The sequence below is a fragment of the Geotrypetes seraphini genome, chromosome 2, assembly GCF_902459505.1.
Source record: "Geotrypetes seraphini chromosome 2, aGeoSer1.1, whole genome shotgun sequence".
NCBI lineage: Eukaryota > Metazoa > Chordata > Amphibia > Gymnophiona > Dermophiidae > Geotrypetes > Geotrypetes seraphini.
The window spans coordinates 30727784-30746386 of NC_047085.1; the positions used below are offsets into that span (position 1 = coordinate 30727784).

Consider the following 18603-nt stretch of genomic DNA (forward strand, 5'->3'; position numbering starts at 1 on the left):
TATTGGACTTGGTGCGACAGTACTTATGAGTTTCCCAGACATATCCAGCACTCTCTACCGCCTAATCGGGGGAAAACATATCCAGACCAAGGAGAACTTAAGCACACTTTACCCACCCCCCAATTAAAGGCATGCAAAGCAAAAAAAAAAAAAAAAAAATGACGGTCTACTAGCCACCAGAGCAGCAAAATTAGACCACCACCTCTCAAATCTGCTGACAACGAAGCCCAACTACAAAACATTCAGGAAAGAACTGAAAACCATACGATTCAAGAAATTTGTCAAATGATCTAACCAAATCATATCGACCATTCCCAGATCCCGACGCATACTATAGCTATCAACTTTGTAATCTCCCTGGGAATGCCCAGGCTAATTTTTTGTTGTAAACCTTCCTAATGTTGTTTACCATATATGTTTTCTTTAACCTTCTCAAAATTGTATTTCTTCCCCTTCTCCTTTCCCTTTGTATCCCGAGTTTGTCTTAAGTTTTTTTTAAATTAAATTGTCAGTCTCCCTTTATTAACTTAAGTTTATTATTATACTATGTACATCGCTTAGAATGTTAAATAAGCGATTAATCAAATATCGAATAAACTTGGAAACCTGGAAACTTAGAACTGTAAAGGTATTTGTGGGATAGAAGACATCAGTATAATGTAAAATCTGAACTGCATTGATTGTAACCACAGAAAGGCATACAAGTCCCATTTCCTCCCCTAATGTTCTACTTGATACCATGACATGAAGCAATATTTGGCATTAACAAGGCCCAAGAAAACAGCCACCCTTAAGAAAAGTTCCTGACCTACATAAGTTACAAAAAAGGTCTGTTAGATTACAAACATAGCAACTGTTACACAATGGATTTCATTCTTTGTCTCCTAATTTTTAGATTAATTCAAGTGCTCCCACCAAAAAATGCAAGATTTATGGTTTATTCAGCTTGATCTTCTGCATTTCCTGTCACGTAACAGAGCAGTATACATAAACTCCTTATGTTACAATTTATAGGATAAGAAGAAAAGTAGAGGGACGGAGATGTAGTTTCTACTAGTCTCCCATTGTTCATTTAGCTGTTTTAAGGTTCTATGAGTTTTAAGGCTCACTAATCCTTTGTGAAGGATTGCTCCTTGTTCAGGCCTGTGGAAAATAAAATTCCAAAGGTGGGAAATGGTTGCAAAAAATGGGGGGGGGGGGGGGGGTTGACTCCACTGGGCTTGACAAGGGGAGGTATATGCAGGCAACAGCATGGTGGAATGATGTTTCAGGGAAACATATATAAATGAAAGAAAAGAATAGGAAAAATTCTTTAAATAATGGACATCAATATGAGCCCTTGATGAATAAATGGGAACTTATGGCTCGGGCGATATCTCAAAGGTGACCAACACCATTGTGAAATTGTCAAAACATGTGAATAAAATCACACTCCCAGAAGAAAGAATTTTTTTCAAACTTGTACACCAAGGGAAAAAAATGTGGGAAAGGCACAATAAATACATCCACTCCCTAGAAACCAACCCAATAATATGATGCACTATAATATAATAATATAAAGTGCAAAGTGATGAATAACAATATAATACAGATTAAATCTGATGTGCAATTCAAAATAATAAAAAAAATTTTTTTAGAAAAATTAAAAAATGGTATAAAATATAAAGTGCAATTGCTCACTGGCAGTTCAACTTAATAGAAATGAAAAAAAGTTAGATTAAAGAATAATAAGGATGTAACGTAAAGTGCAAGTGCTCACTAGCAATTCATGTTATTCTGAAAAAAGAAACTTATCATTAAAAACCCACTAACCAACAGTAAGATAATAAATGAATAAATAAGTAAATTAACTCAATCCTAATTCATAAAATAGACCAGAAAAATTCATAAATCCAGAAAGATTAAAAGAATAAATACAATAGTGAATAGAAAAAATACATATCCATAGGCCTAAAAGAATTAATAAGTCCTGACGCCATTTGTTAGCGTCTTTCAATAAAAGGCACTGTTCGTTTCATGGAAGCAATCAAAGACACTGTTCACCTCATAGAAAATTTCATTCACAGGAAAAGAACCTGAAAATAATACTCAGCAGTAATGCAAAAGCATGCAGTCAATAGATATCATCACTTCAAATACCGAATATCAAAATCACACATATCGATAAATATCACCACTCGACAGAGCTCCGTTTCGCCTCTTCGTCAGGAGCGGAGATTACTTGCAAAAGGTGAAAAACCGACATCAGCTACTTGGGCTTGTCGATCCAATGTTCCACAGCGTACAACAATCAAGATGCTGGAACAAAAAAGAAGAAAAGAATGACATCTTCGGGATTTAAGAATTCCTTGGAGACCCCGTGCAGACGATGCCCTCGAGTGTACGTGAGAACGTAAACCGACGTCACGTATAACATGTACCAAAACCAAGGAAAAAATGAGCTACTGAAAAAAACAAAAAATATGTAAAGACCTGCAAATCATTGACTACCAGATAGAAAAACGCACTAAGGAAAATCAATGAATGAAACATTTGTCTACATTTTCATTAAATCCAACGGGGAAATATGATTGGAGGTGAAAAATCCAAAAATTCAATTTTATTCACATATTTGACAATTTCACAATGGACTAAATGATGTATGGGGCAGTTCTCATCCAGACTGTGGTCTGGTGTTGGTCATCTTTGAGATATCGCCCGAGCCATAAGTTCCCGTTTATTCATCAAGGGCTCATACTGATGTCCATTATTTAAAGAATTTTTCCTATTCTTTTCTTTCATTTATATATTTTTCCCAGTACAGACTTTTCATCCAAGGGACTAAGTGTGTTAGCCAATTCTTTATTATCATTTTTAGGATATTATTGGCTATTATTTAAAGGGTTATACAGTTTTGTTTTGGAATGCTGTTTCACGCATCGCAATATTTGCAGTTCATGACTTCTTTTGTACTTCACATTTCACTTGATACCAACTATCTATAGTCATCTTGTATTTACATTAATATACATCTTTTGTAGTTTACACTCTAGGATCCCCGACGAATGCGTGTTCAGCTGAAACATGGCCCGTGTTGGGTCCATTTATGATAAACGTGGATAGTGTTCATATTGTGGTTTTATTGTTCTTATCAATTATAATTTGAATACACTGCAACAGAAAGTCCGAGGACACCAATTTTCCACAGTCTCGTTTGTTTGGAACATCATGCAAACAGCATAGGATCCTGAAGGGTATGAACATAAGAATTTCCGCTGCTGGGTCAGACCAGTGGTCCATCGTGCCCAGCAGTCTGCTCCCGCGGCGGCACTAACTGAGACCAGCCTTACTTATGTACGTTCTGGTTCAGCAGGAACTTGTCTAACTTTGTCTTGAATCCCTGGAGGGTGTTTTCCCCTATAACAGTCTCCAGAAGAGCATTCCAGTTTTCTACCACTCTCTGGGTGAAGAAGAACTTCCTTACGTTGGTACAGAATTTATCCCCTTTTTGCTTTAGAGAGTGCCCTCTCATTCTCTCTACCTAGGAGAGGGTAAACAACCTGTCTTTTTCTACTAAGTCTATTCCCTTCATTATCTTGAATGTTTTGATCATGTCCCCTCCGCTCCTCTTTTCAATGGAGAAAAAGCCCAGTTTCTCTAATCTCTCACTGTACGGCAACTCCTCCAGCCCCTTAACCATTTTAGTCGCTCTTCTCTGGACCCTTTCGAGTAGTATTGTGTCCTTCATGTGCGGTGACCAGTGCTGGACGCAGTATTTCAGGTGGGGGCGTACCCTGGTCTGCTACAGTAGCATGATAACCTTCTCCAATCTGTTCGTGATCCCCTTCTTAATCATTCCTAGCATTCTGTTCACCCTTTTCGCTGCCGCCGCACATTGTGCAGACGGCTTCATTGACTTGTTGACCAGTTCTCCCAAGTCTCTTTCCTGGAGGGTCTCCAAGTACTGCACTGGACATCCTGTATTCATGTATAAGATTTTTGTTACCAACATGCATCACCTCGCACTTATCCACGTTAAACCTCATTTGCCATGTCTAGGCCTATTTCTCGAGCGTGTTTGTCTCGTTGAAGGTCTTCGCAATCCTGCGTCTTCACTACTCTGAATAATGTCGTATCGTCCAGATTTAATCACCTCGCTTGTACCAATTTCCAGGTCATTTATAAATATGTTGAAGAGGGAGGAAAGATATCGAGGTTGATCAGTGTACATCCTTCTAGGGTTTTATAATGTACGAGTCTGCACGATTGTACCAGAGGCCAGTGTTGTAAACGGGACAAAACCGACTCATGCTATTGCTCTCAAGCTCACTACTCAAAATAGTTCAAACAACTATGTCATAAGTGATAAAAATAGAGAGAGCACAGTATATAGTTAGAAATTTTTTTTACAGAACTGTTGGCCGAGGTTCTGGAAGTTTCATAGCACTGGTCTTAGGTGTTACTACTGGGACTTGATACAGACACAAGGGGTGTTGGATTGTCAAAGACTGTTTCTAATGTTGGCTGTCTCCTCCCACCCTTTTTTTTAGCCAAGAAATATTGCAACATTGGCATGGCAAGGCTCTCTCCTCCTTTGCAACACTGGCATGCTTACATGGCACAAATGGCTAATTGGGAGCTTGTGAGATACAGCCATTGCCAGCAACTAAAGCGGAGAAACTATGTTTAAAGATTTGAATACGGGGACTTCCTTGTACTCGGAGGAAGGGGTGTTGCAGATTTTATTGGTGTTTGACATACAGATGTGGAAGGAGGAGATAACATACCATGGCCCAGATTAGGTTTCTTATTTTCTGCTGGAAATGGAATTTTAATTCAGAAGAGGTCAAAAGTGCCTTCATAGTATAAGTCAGTGGTTCCCAAACCTGTCCTGGGGGACCCCCAGCCAGTCGGGTTTTCAAGATATCCCTAATGAATATCCATGAGAGAGATTTGCATATAATGGAAGTGACAGGTATGCAAATCTCTCTCATGCATATTCATTAGGGATATCTTGAAAACCTGACTGGCTGGGGTTCCCCCAGGACAGGTTTGGGAACCACTGGTATAAGTGAAGGGTATTACATCTGCTTTTATACCTTTTTAACAGAAGCAACAATTCCTCATAGTAATCTAATTTGATATGATGGAAGGCACTGGAACATTAGAAACCACAAAGGCTCCCCCCAAATTCATTACATTCTTGAGCTATAACCCAGCCCATGACTTTTACAATATAGTAGTAGATTGCAACATTTTCAAACACGAATACATGGTAGCAAAATATTCAATTTAATATTTAAAATACAAAATATACTGTGTTTTACCCACCCCCTCTCACCAGGGGCAGATACAACCCCAGTAGCATTCTCTGCTATCTCGCCAGTTTATACCTGGCTGCAAAGTTTTGGGCAAATACTGTGACTGTCCAAAGCAACAAGTTTTCGAACTACTAATTCATTGAAAGAGGAAAACTGCCGTTTTATGCTTTTTGCATTATATAATTAATCAGAAGCTTCCAGTGTAGTAAGCCTTAATATGATGCTTGGATGCCTTTGCCTCAGTAATTGCACTGTTTACTGATTGGGATCTCCCTCCCCCCCCCTCTATGAAAATTGTACAAGTTGATATGTAGTTACCATACCTTGGTTTCTTATTGTAAAGTCTTGCTCATGTTGAGAAAACAAAACTCACTGTTTTGATGCTATTAAATCTCTCTCAATCCTTATTCACTTGTTTTTATGGCAGTGATTTACATGGCTATTTAATCTTTTATTTTGTGTTCTGTTTTTGAATAGATCTGTGAGAAGCTGTTCAGAAGAAACTCGGCAGAGGAAGCCTTATTGGGTAAGTGGACATCACTTTGCTGGGAAATGTTTAATTTTTTTAGTTTGAGATGAAAAGATATTTTAGAAGGTTTTGAGAAGGTTTGCTTTAAGTGAAAAGATTAGCTTGTTTTAATCAGTCCAATGTTTTTCCCTATAAAATTTATCAAGAGCCCTAGAAAAGGTAGTATTAGATCTGACTTCAGTCGTTTTATCTGTCCACCTTTTTAAATTTATGGTCCATCTTTCCAATTAAGAGGACACAAGGGCCCTGATTCTATAAAGGGGCGCTTAAGTCCAGTCTAATGCTGAGCAGGACTTAGGCGTCCAAACTAAGTGGTTAATGAGCCAATTAAGGGTCTTAATGAGCGATAATTAGCAAATGGACATCCAAAGGATGTGGATGCACGTCCACTATTTCATGGATGCTCATTGGGGAAAACTCATGCCTAACGGAGTGGGCGTGGTTTAGTCTAGGCTTCAATATTGGCGTTCTTCGATTCATTTGCATAACACTGAGCAACCTAGGATGTCTGTTATGTCTACATTGTAGGCAAATGAAAACCAGGTCTACTTTTGAGCATAGTTTGGGCTTCAGATAGACCTGAGTTCTAAACTAAAACTTAACCTTATATACCAGGTCTTCAACCAAAGGGAGCTCGATGCGGTTAACAATAAATTAAAAAAATAAAGTAAACTGAAATACAAGAGTTAGTTTTCAAAATGTTTACCGAATAAAAAAGTTTTTAAAAGTTTACGGAAGAGTTGGAAGGAACTGGGACACCTCAAAATTAGGGGAAGTTCATTCCATAGTTGGGGAAATTTAAACGCCAGAGAGCTGCTAAAATTCTTAATTCCTTGAATTCCTTTCCTAGAAGGAAGAGAAAGTTTAAATCGATGAATGCCTCTCGCAAATGAAAATCTATAAACATTCCATAGCAGAGGAACAAGAGGAGCAAAGATACCATGTAAAATATTAAAAACAATACATAAACACTTAAACTGAATTCTAAAATAAACCGGGAGCCAATGAAGAGAGAAAAGCAAAGGAGTCACATGGTCGAATTTGCTCTTTCCATAGATCAACTATGGACAGAACTTAGCCACAGTTTGGACATCCTTAATGTGATCTTCTAAATAGCTCTCTGGGTTTTTATTTTTGCTTTATTAAGCTCAAAATATACTTAATAAAGGCATCACATAAACAGGGCACATCAAAACAGATATATTGCATGCAAAACTGTCTATTTTTGTGGACAAACAGCAATGCTATTTGCTAATTAGAGGAAAAGATCCATTAACTGAAGCATAGCACATGAAAAACACAGCTTTGTTTCTTCCTAAAAGGCTACCTTTTTTTCTGACTAAACAGTGCTTCAAACAGTTCATTCTTGAAAGCGCATGAAAAAAAAAATAGATTGCATTCATAACTTCATTTGCAAAAGCTTAAAAACAGAAAAAGCAGATACAGACCTTAGCATGACTTCTACTTCATTGCAAATGGAGGTGTACAGCTGCACAATGCTGACCTCTTTGTGAGATCATCAAGGTGCATTTGCAAGGTAGAATGCCACAATTAAAATATGTGCTGGGATTTGAACCCACAACTTCTGGAAGATGAGCATAGGGCTTTTACCCGGTGAGCCACAGCTTCTTCCTTTCAGTTATGGGGGTTCCTACCATGAGAGCTTAGTGATCCAGCCACATGAAGATAAAAATACCTGACCAGATCATAGCTTAGCAGATCTCTAAGCTATCATATCATATCAGATGTGAGGAAGAAAGACATTAGTGGAAGCTGCTGGGGGTGTACATGCTGTGAGGTGGTATGTTTGTGGGATACAATTATCAAAATGCAGAATTGAACTCGGGTTGTAGGTCAGTTTCAGCTCTATTCTTATCCGATGCTACCTTTTTGTTATCTCTTCTTTGTACCCTATTGAGCACGCTTCTGTTGTTTACTGATTGTACTGCCTGTGTTTCAATTCACAATAAAGATATTTCAAAAAATAAAATAAATTTAATTTGAGAGTTATTTAATTTAAAGTTCTTTAAGCTATGTATGAGTAATTGTAGTAACAATTAAATTAACATAGAATAGAATAATCAATACAATGGACGTGCTTGTTTTTGAATGTAAATTAACTCAGAAGGAAATTAACTCAAAATGAAGCTCTTAAGTTGACAAGCCAACACACATTTCATCATCTACCATCTGTAGTCGTTCATTCGTTTGTTTTTGGGGGTTTTTTTAAATTTCTGTCGGAGCTGAAAATCTGAGTTTGCAAAGATAGAAGGTCCAAACAGTAACAAAGCCTTGATTGCTTTGTTGCTCAAACTTGTGCATAAATAAAAACCCCAATAAAATTTACTTGCCAGTCACATCAAAGAAATGATGCTTGTCTGAGCGGTTGCCTTGAGTCGGAATTTTGAATGTATTGGGGAAAAGAGTTGCCTATAAAACAGGAGTTGTTGGTATTAGGGGTTTGGTTGGATGCTGCATTGACCATGGGGCACCAAATCTTGAAGACCATTCAGACTGGTTATGCACAATTGCACTTGCTGTCCAAGTTGAAGCCAAAGCTCTTGCCGTGGGACTTTCGCACTGTGGGACAGATGCTCATTTGGGGCAAATTAGATTATTGCAATGCACTTTATCTTGGAGCAACAAAGACTAAAATGCAAGGCGCTACAGATGCTCATGAACTCTGCAGCACGATTGATTGTAGGTGTGTTTTGGAGGGTCCACCTTACACCAAGTTTGAAGTAGCTGCATTAGCTTCCAGTGCAGCAAAGGGTGCAATTCAAGGTTCTGTCTATTGTGCATCAGACTCTATATATTATAGGGCCCTAGAGTGAACCAGTTGAACCAGTACTATCCGACTGGAGAGTTAAGGTCGGAAATTGCAATGAGACTGACCACTGACAGAGTAAACACTATATCACGTGCTTATAGGGTCGTCAATGTTCTCCTCCATGGGTGTCAAGCTTGGGTGGGCAAATGCGCCTGTGTAAATCCAGGGATGCTTTAAAAAAATTTTAAAGACGTATTTGTATGTGTCCGCTTTTTATGTGAAATTGGGGTATTCAATGCATTAGGTTCTGGAAGAGTTGATTGTAAGGCTTAAAAGCAGTATATGTTTTTAAATAAATAAATCCCTCCCTCTGCTAATGCGTGCATCTGCGGGGATTGGGATTGGACTTGGATGGCTGAGTGTCCTCGCCAATATCTTGCTTCTGTGTCAACTGAAGCAGGCTTTCCAGCACATACAATGAGTGAGTACTGCCAATACAAGTCTATGGGAACATAAGAATAGCCTTACTGGGTCAGACCAATGGTCCATCAAGCCCAGTAGCCTGTTCTCATGGTGGCCAATCCAGATCACTAGTACCTGGCCAAAACCCAAGATGTAGCAATATTTCATGCTACCAATACAGGGCAAGCAGTGGCTTCCCCCATGTCTTTCTCAATAACAGATTATGGACTTTTCCTCCAGGAACTTGTCCAAACCTTTCTTAAAACCAGCTACGATATCCGCTCTTACCATATTCTCGGGGGGGGGGGGGGGGGGGGGGGTTTGAGTTTGGTGGTTTTAATTTGGTTTACTGTATATAGGGTCCTCTACCTCCCCAAATCCTCTCCCTAGAATTTTTCGACACTTGTATGGGTTTCATTGGGCTGCTTTCTTTATTTGTTTGTTTTTTCTGCACCCACATTTTAGTGGTGACTATCTTGGATTTTCTTGAATTTTATAAAAAGCCTCCATCTGCCTCACCCCCCCCCCCTCCAAATTTGGCTAGAAAACACTAGGGATGGACTCTGCTAGTGGAGATGCTCCTGATTTCATGAGATTTGCGATGGATGGCCAGCTCAACAGCGGCTGTGGGCCATTTGCTGCGCAGCACCTAAGGGAGGGGTGGGAGCTGTGGGCATAGCCTCATCTGGAACCAATAAGGTGGGGGGTAGGGAGTAAAAAAAACCAAACTCCTCCTTTGGGGAGGAGACGCCCTTTGTAGCCCTGGGGAGGACTGAGGGCGAAGTGCAGGTGTATGGACATTTTAAGAGTCCAGAAAAAGGCAGAGTGAGCCCAATGAGGCTCCTTGGTGGTTTCTAGTCGGGGATTTATCCCAGACTTTGTAAGCTTGTTATGGAAAGCTTATTTAAATACGACCGGGGGGGGGGGTGTCTCCTTCCTTGGCCAAAGGGGTGCTGGTGGCTGTGCAAGGTGGACGTAGGTTCTCCTAATACGTTTTTGCCAGCAGAAGTAGCTGAACAAGAGCCAGAGAACCAGTCAGATGCTGATTGGAAAGACTGGAGGTCAGTCATACTTAAGTCGGGTGTCTGTTATTTGATTAGCATTTCCCCCCACCCAAAAAAAAAGGGGGTAAAAATGGTGTTTTGGTTTATATTCAAGTATACAGTACTGTATATAGTAACTTCAAACTATCAAAATGATAAAACCCTCTTAAGCTATATAGCCAATATAAACCTAAACAAGATACTATTAAAGAATTGGCTAAAACACCTTAGACCTGAGAAGGAAAGTCTGACAAAACAATTATTCCTTGGAAGAACACAGGGGTTAGAATAGAGGTCATCAGTATGAGCCCATCATGGATCACGTAAACCTCTGGCTCAGGCTAAATCTCAAAGGTGACCAGCACCAGACATAAGTCTAAATGAGAGTTGCCTCATACATCATGTAGTCCATAATCGTCACCCGTGAACATAATAATTATACTTCCAAATGAAGAATTTCAGACTTGACACTCAGGAGGAAGGGGGAATAAGGACATAACAACATACATCCCTTAAAGACTGAACCAACACAAGAAATGATAAATAAAGTGGGGTGTGTGAGGTGAGATTAATAAATTACACACACATAATTCTAAATTTTGATAAATACATACATTAACATTGATAAATTAATACATAATATATAATTACCAAGTCTTGCTGAATAAATATCAAATATGTAAAAAAGTATGTGCAAAAACCCTGAGATAATTGGATTACATACTTATAGAAAGTGTCAGTGCAGAAATTCCTGTCTCCAACAAATTACCAGAAAAGCAAGAACAAAACCTAGCTTGAAAGCTTAGGAGATCAAATAAATATCCCAACATTTAATAAATAACTTGTAACCAAACTAATAAGTAAAAAACATTACCTAAACAAGTAAAGTTCATTAGTAAAAATGAATATCAATGAATAACAAAGTAAAGTGCAGATGCTAAAGTGCAAATTCCTTGTTCTTCCAAGGAATAATTGTTTTGTCAGACTTTCCTTCTCAGGTCTAAGGTGTTTTAGCCAATTCTTTAATAGTAACTTCAAACTATAACACACACTAGCAAAAGGAGACCCCTTTTTAAAAATTAACTTTTTTTTTTTTTTTCGTTTTTTCTTTCTAATCCAGGTAGTGTCTGCCTCCTCTCATGGGAAACCTAAGGGAGCAGTGTAGGGGGGAGGAGGTCAGCGAGTGCCTCCGTGCAGGTCTCTCAGGAATGCAGCGTGCAGTTTTGGAAACTGCACGTTCTTAAAATATACACAGAAGGGAGTCGGCCCAAAGGGTGGCAGCTTCAGTAGCCATAAAACATGGGACTGATCTAAAGATTCCAATATGTTTCCTGGAGGCAAGACAGGATAGGGGAGGTATTTAGTGTTGTGCCTATTCTTTTTTTATTTTTTTTCTTCCTTCTCCTAAAAGTACTGCATAAAGACACTTCTGCAAGATCTAGCAAGCAAACTCCAGGCAGTGAGCATTTCTATCTTATGGGCTTTTCTGTGGCATTTTCTGCCTTTCATTTTGAGACTGGGAAGGAAAGAGAAGAATAATAAATCTCCTACTGCATTCCTGTGCTTTAATGGGGGAAGGGGGGCATTGAAGAATGATTGAATCATTGTGTATGTGTAGGGGGGAGTGTGTTTGTGTGTGTGTTTGTTTTTTTTTAATTAATCTTTATTCATTTTTAAAACCCACAATAAGTGAAACATAAAATACAATCATTTCATACTTTAACATCACTTAATATATCATCAAATTCTAACTCGCATCAAATACCCCCCCTCCCTTATACCCAACAATTATTCCTAAGCAAAATAAATCATAAAATATCCACCCCCCTCCCCACCCTGGACGTGTACGAGCAAAAGGAAAAAATTAATATTTATTCTATGCAGTGGGCGGCGTTCTTTGGTTCATGATGCATTCTGATTGGTGAGTGGTAATAAGAGGCGGAGTCATTGAAGAGTTTATCAGCCTGTGACTGGGGTGTCTCTTTGCGCCAGAAGTGATTTATAAAGTGGAATAGGAGCCTGATGTGCATGGTGGGTCCCGATATATTATGTGTGATGCAGTGGGATCAATACCCCTAACGCAGCGAAGCAAAGCAAAACGGAGATCTTTCCGTTGGGTCAACTAGTTGCAGAGCCCGGGTGTGAGAGCAGAGATTAGAAACATAGAATATGACAGCAGAAAAGGGCCACTGGCCCAACAAAGTCTGCCCACTCTAAGGACCCTCCCCCCTAAGCACTTCCACAAAGTGAACCCACATACTTATCCCGTTTTTCTTAAAATCGAGCACGTTGCTTGCCTCAATTAACTGAAGTGGAAGATCATTCCAGCGATCAATCACCCTTTCAGTGAAGAAATATTTCCTAGTGTTGCTATGAAATCTCCCACCCCTGAGTTTCAACAGATGCCCTGTTGTTGCCGTAGGTCCTGTAAGGAAAAAGATATCTTCTTCTACCTCAGTACGGCCAGTTACATATTTGAACGTCCCTATCATATCTCCCCTCTCTCTGCGTTCCTCGAGAGAGTATAGCTGCAACTTACCTAGACGTGGCTATTTGGAGAAAACCTGGCCATCAGTGGCAGCTAAGTGTTTTTGTCTTGTTCTGCTCATTATGCAATATTTGTGACTGAAGTGCTTATTCATCCACAGTATCACTGTTTGGAGATTTTTCCTGGTGTGCTGAAAGACATGGTGGTGCTCTACAGGCTGTTATCGTGCTGGTTTTTTTCACCTTTTTTGTAAAGTCACGTGTGCAAGTGGTTATCTTAATGAAGTGGAGTTTTTTTGCCAGATGAAGCAGAACTGAGGCTTTTTCTCCCCTTCTTTTTCCTTTTTTGTTTTTTGTGTTCCACTTGTGTTTGAGTGACTGTAATGTGTGGATGGGTGAGGCCTTTCAGTGGTGTAGAGTCCCCTTTTAGTTCCATATAGGGTATTGATTAGAGCAGTGTTCTTCAACATTTTTACACCTAAGGACCGGCAGAAATAAAATAATTATTTTGTGGACGGCATCGGTCCGCAGACCGGCAGTTGAAGAACACTGGGCTAAGTCGTGGGCCAGACCCTGCCCCCATAGTCCTAATTGTAACACAGTTTTTTCCATTCATTTTTTCATATATACACACAATATAATCTTATTAACAACGCATCTATCGCAGTGCGGACCGGCAGTTGAAGAACACAGTTTTGGGCCTGATGCACATGCCAGCCCTGTGGACTGGCACCAGGAGGGAGTAAAACCTGCGGAAATTTACTATCGGATATTGACTTAGTATGGACATAGCACCACAAATCAATGAAAGGTTTGGGTAAAAAGGTTTAAAACGGGAAGAACAGGTGTAACCAATGAAGGTTCTGGATGCCCACCAATATCGCGCACACAAGACCACGTGGACAGGGCTGCAAATTTTGCATCGGCTACGGATCTGCATTTGCTATAATGCACAATGACTTGGGATATGGGAAAGTCTACGCGTGATGGGTTCCCTAACGGCTTACTGATTTTAAAGTGTTCGAGGCTTGTGCAGATGAGGTCAGAGCTTAGGCATTGGTGGAATGAAATATTATGACATCAGAATCTGAGCTCTAGAATGTTGCCACTTATGATTTTAAAGTGTTTGAGGCTTAGGCATTGGTGGAATGAAGCATTATGACATCACACTCTGAGCTCTAGAAACAGCGTGTGAAGGTTGCGACCCAGTTCCTGAGATGGTATGAAGAAGATCCGAGAATTCTGGAGAGAACTGTCACCGGTGACAAGACATGGATGCATCACTGCTACCCCAAGAGCAAAAGACAAAGCATGATGAAGTAAAGGAAGCGGTGCTCACCTGGCTTCAGGAGCAGCCAAAAAACTTCTCTGCAGGAATGCAGAAGCTAGTTGAATGATAACAAATGAGTCTTCTTGCATTGGGAACTAATGTGGAAAAGTAATATGTTCAATTGCTCAGTTATTTTTATTAAAGCCGTCAACCCCCTCTTTTACAAAGGTTCGCTATGCTTTTAAGAACATAAGCAATGCCTCCGCTGGGTCAGACCTGAGGTCCATCGCGCCCAGCAGCCCTCTCACGCGGCGGCCTAACAGGTCCAGGACATGCACATTAATCTTCTATCTTAACCCTTCTATCCCCTTTTCCAGCAGGAAATTGTCCACTCCTTTCTTGAACCCCCAGTACCGTACTCTGCCCTATTACATCGTCTGGAAACGCATTCCAGGTGTCCACCACACGTTGGGTAAAGAAGAACTTCCTAGCATTTGTTTTGAATCTGTCCCCTTTCAGCTTTTCCGAATGCCCTCTTATTCTTTTATTATTCGAAAGTTTGAAGAATCTGCCCTCTCTACTCTCTCTTGCCCTTCATGATCTTGTAAATCTCTATCATATCTCCTCTAAGTCTCCTCTTCTCCAGGGAAAAGAGACCCAGTTTCTCCAATCTCTCAACGTATGAAAGGTTTTCCATCCCTTTTATCAGATGTGTCGCTCTCCTCTGAACCCTCTTGAGTAACGCCATGCCTTTCTTAAGGTACCGAGACCAATATTGGACGCAGTACTCCAGATCCGGACGCACCATCGCCCAATACAACGGCAGGATAACTTCTTTCGTTCTGGTAGTAATACCCTTCTTGATTATACCTAGCATTCTATTCGCTCTCTTAGCGGCCGCTGCAAACTGCGCCGTCGGTTTCATTGTCTTGTCCACCATTACCCCCAAGTCCCTTTCTTGGGTAATCTCTTTCAATAACATCCCTCCCATCGTATAGTTGTACCTCAAGTTTCTGCTTCCCACATGCAATATTTTACATTTCTCAATGTTGAACTTCATCTGCCATCTCGTCGCCCATTCCCCTAGTTTGTTCAAGTCCCTTTGCAATTTTTCGCAGTCCTCCTTAGTCCAAGCTCCACTAAATAGTTTGGTGTCATCCGCAAATTTTATTATCTCACACTTCGTCCCTGTTTCTAGATCATTTATGAATATATTAAATAGCAGTGGCCCGAGCACCGAGCCCTGCGGAACACCACTCGCGACTCTCCTCCAGTCCGAGTAGTGGCCCTTCACCCCTACCCTCTGTTTCCTACCCGCCAGCCAGTTTCTGATCCATCTGTGTACTGAACACGCGCTAAACGCTAATATGTGCCTGTTATCCTGTGGACACGGTGGTTAGCGTACACGTTGATTCAGCGCGTGCCTTTGTAAAAGAGGGCCTAAATGTATTTTGCCTTTAAAAAATAAAAATAAAAAATTCTTAATTTTCCCATCACATTCAAAAGTGCATTAAATTATTCACACAAATATCATAAACAGCACTTATATTCAGTCAATATCAATACAAAATATACTTCCCCCCCTTTCATTATGACCAATCAAAGGAATACAAAATGCATTCCCTCTGGATGTGCGTGCAAATTAGGTAAAAATTAAAAACAATACACAACTACTCGGAGTTTACAAAATTGGCTAATGGTCCCCATAACTAATTTTTTAAAAATTATAACAACCTAATATAACTGAATTCATTTTTCCAAATTTATAACATAAACATAGGGCTCCTTTTTACAAAGGTGCGCTGGGGCCTTAGCTCGCGCCAGAATGTCACGCACGTTAACCGTTACCGCTGCCTCTTGACAAGGCGGTAGTTTTTCGGCTAGCGCGCTCTAATCCGGTGTGTGCGCTAAAACCGCTAGTGCACCTTCGTGAAAGGAGCCCATAGTCTCCCATCAAAAGGAAAAGTTAATCCTGTCCCAAATTTTCCAATTTTTGATAATCTGCATAGATAATAATTAAGAGCCTGCTTTTATACTTGTCTTGAAACGGACAAAAACCCATCCATAACAGACCTAGAAATTAAAGCAACCAAATACCCAATCCAGACCTCACTCAGAATCTTGGGAGTGCTGATAGACAGAAGCTGCACTATGCAGACCCAGATCAACAAAACTACCCAAAAAGCATTCTTCACAATGCGCAACTTAAGAAAAATAAGGAAATTCTTTGACAAAGAACACTACAGGATAATTGTACAATCCCTGGTACTAGGTCTCGTGGACTACTGCAATATCCTTTATCTACCATGCCCCACAAACATGATCAAAAAACTTCAAACCGTTCAGAACACAGCCCTTAGACTAATTTACTCACTCGGAAAATTTGACCACATCACCAATGCCTACCTAGACTCACACTGGCTACCGATTCGAGCCAGAATTCAATTCAAACTATACTGTCTACTCTTCAAAGTAATTAACGGTACTGCACCCACCTACCTAAATGACCGCCTAAACCGTAACCTTCCAACCAGAACAAGAAGAACACTGACATCATTCACATACCCACCACTCAAGGGTACTCACCGCAAAAAGCTTTATGATAGCCTCCTGGCAACACATGCTGCAAAACTCGAACCTTCCATCACCAGATTGTTAACCACAACATCAGACCTCAAGACATTCCGTAAAGAAATCAAAACACTGCTGTTCAAAAAATATATACAATCTACCTAACCTCCCTCACCCCATCCCCCAAGAAACCAAAACACTGTCGTCCAAAACATCTTCCGATGTTATTAAGTCTTTACTATCATTCTGTTATTAAGTCTCTATCCTCAAACTGTATTCTCTATTGTCATGTACCATCCTGGAAATGTCCAGTTCTCTTCTTATGTAATCCGCTTTGAACCGCAAGGTACAAGCGGAATAAAAATCACTAATGTAATGTAATGTAATGGAATGGAATGTATTTTGCCTTTACCCTTTGATTTACCCTTGTATCGCTATATAATGTAGCTTTGCTTTTGTTTTTCAGGCTCCGTACAAAAGAAACAAAAAATTTTGGCTTGTGGCCCTCGGGTTTTCCTGGCTCTGAGCTATGATTTGTGGGTTGAGTCTATAACTGTCTATTTAGTCGAAATCAATTTAAATGGCAGTCAAGATAAAAGTGTAATAGAAGATCTGCAGTTTCATTTTTAACTGCATCTTAACAGTTGCTCCAGCACTTCTGATGTGCTTTTGCCCAGACATGAAACTTCAAAACCCCACCCAAAATCTTTGGGCAGTAAGAACAAAAAGTAGTGAATTTGTATGCTAGACACTCCCTGTGGCATTTAAAAGTAGAAGCAACTTAATGTACGGTATATGTTCTGCAGTTTAACAAGTAAACTTAACGATCGCAAAAATTAAAACAATACAAAATAGACATTCTTCCAAACTAGAGAAGGCATCTTAATAATTGCAACACACTTTAAAAACCTGCTTTGTGCAGAGAATTAATATAAAGCGAATGCTCTTTGCTATGAATTTGTACGATGATGGTCTGGCCATCAGGCTTTGCCTTTCTTCCTTACAGTTCAGCAAACAAAATGTAAATGATACACTTACGGCAGTTACCCTTCCTGCCATAGTCGTTAATGGTGGGCACTATGCCCTGAATTGCTGCTTCATCCTAGAATATGCAGCTGTTTCTGTATCTATCCCCAACTCCCCTGCACTTTTCCCATCTCCTTATCAAAGCCCAGGCTGCTTCTTGTGGCATGCAAGTTCATCACTTCTGCTGCTGCAGCCCAGACAATTCACATGGCTGCATAATTTTGAACCACGTGGGGCGCCATAGAAAACAGCATAGTTCATTCAGCATTGTGGGCTGCAATAGGAAGAGAAGCCAGTCTGCCTCTGGAAGAAAGCCTGTGTTTTTTGCCTCCACCTTCCCTTACCTGCCTGTAACTAGTGCTTGAACTCTGGCTAAAGGCAGAATTAGTTAACTTCAAGCTGGGGGGGGGGGCATTCTAAAGGCATACTAAGTTAGGGTGGAATGGGTGTAGAGAAGACTGGGGATTCAAATTGGTGTGGGTATGCAAGGGGGAGAGAAGCAGAGACGACCAGTTTGGTGGGGGAGAGCCCACATTGGAGTGGTGACATGGCTTGGGGAGAGAAACTGAGCAGCAATTGAGGGTGGCAATGAAAAGCTGAGTGGAGATATGAGATAGGGCGAAGCTGTACATGTTAGACGGGTTAGAAAGAGGGGGGGGGGGGGTGTCTAAAAGTACAGAGATGTTGAAATAGTGTGTAAGGGCAATAGAGTAGGTGAATAGTGGAAAATGATGGAGGTGGTTAGAAACAGATGGGTCAATAGGGCCTGCTGCAAGACCCGGTAGTCTAGGGGTGAGATGGGACATGAGGGATCCCCCCTGTCTCCTGTCCTGACAGCATCTAAAACCTCTCACCCCCCCCCCCCTTGACTCATCAGCGGCCTCGTGGTGGACAGGAGGAATCCCTTCTGCCTCCTGTGCCTGCCGAAATTGACAACCACACCGCCCTCCTACCTCCCCCACGCACCTTTCGGGTCCCTGGTAGCCAGCCAGTGCACGGAGCAGGAGCGGTCTTCCTGGCCGCTGGCTGATTGGCTGCTGCGAGTCCTCCATGCACTGGCTGGCTACCAGAGACCCGTTGTTAATTTTGGCAAGTACAGGAAGTAGAAGGGATTCCTGTCCCGCCCATCGCGAGGCTGCAGAGGA

The 18603-nt window shown here is 40.7% G+C and overlaps 1 protein-coding gene across 3 annotated transcripts in view; it reads left to right on the forward strand.

Moving 5' to 3' along the window:
• Window positions 1-18603, forward strand: part of ST3GAL1 (ST3 beta-galactoside alpha-2,3-sialyltransferase 1) — a 213290-nt gene that overhangs the window by 27184 nt on the left and 167503 nt on the right. For all 3 annotated transcript variants that reach the window (XM_033933301.1, XM_033933300.1, XM_033933302.1), the window contains exon 2: window positions 5778-5826. The gene's annotated coding sequence lies outside the window, so the exon portion shown is untranslated. The remainder of the gene's footprint in view (window positions 1-5777; window positions 5827-18603) is intronic.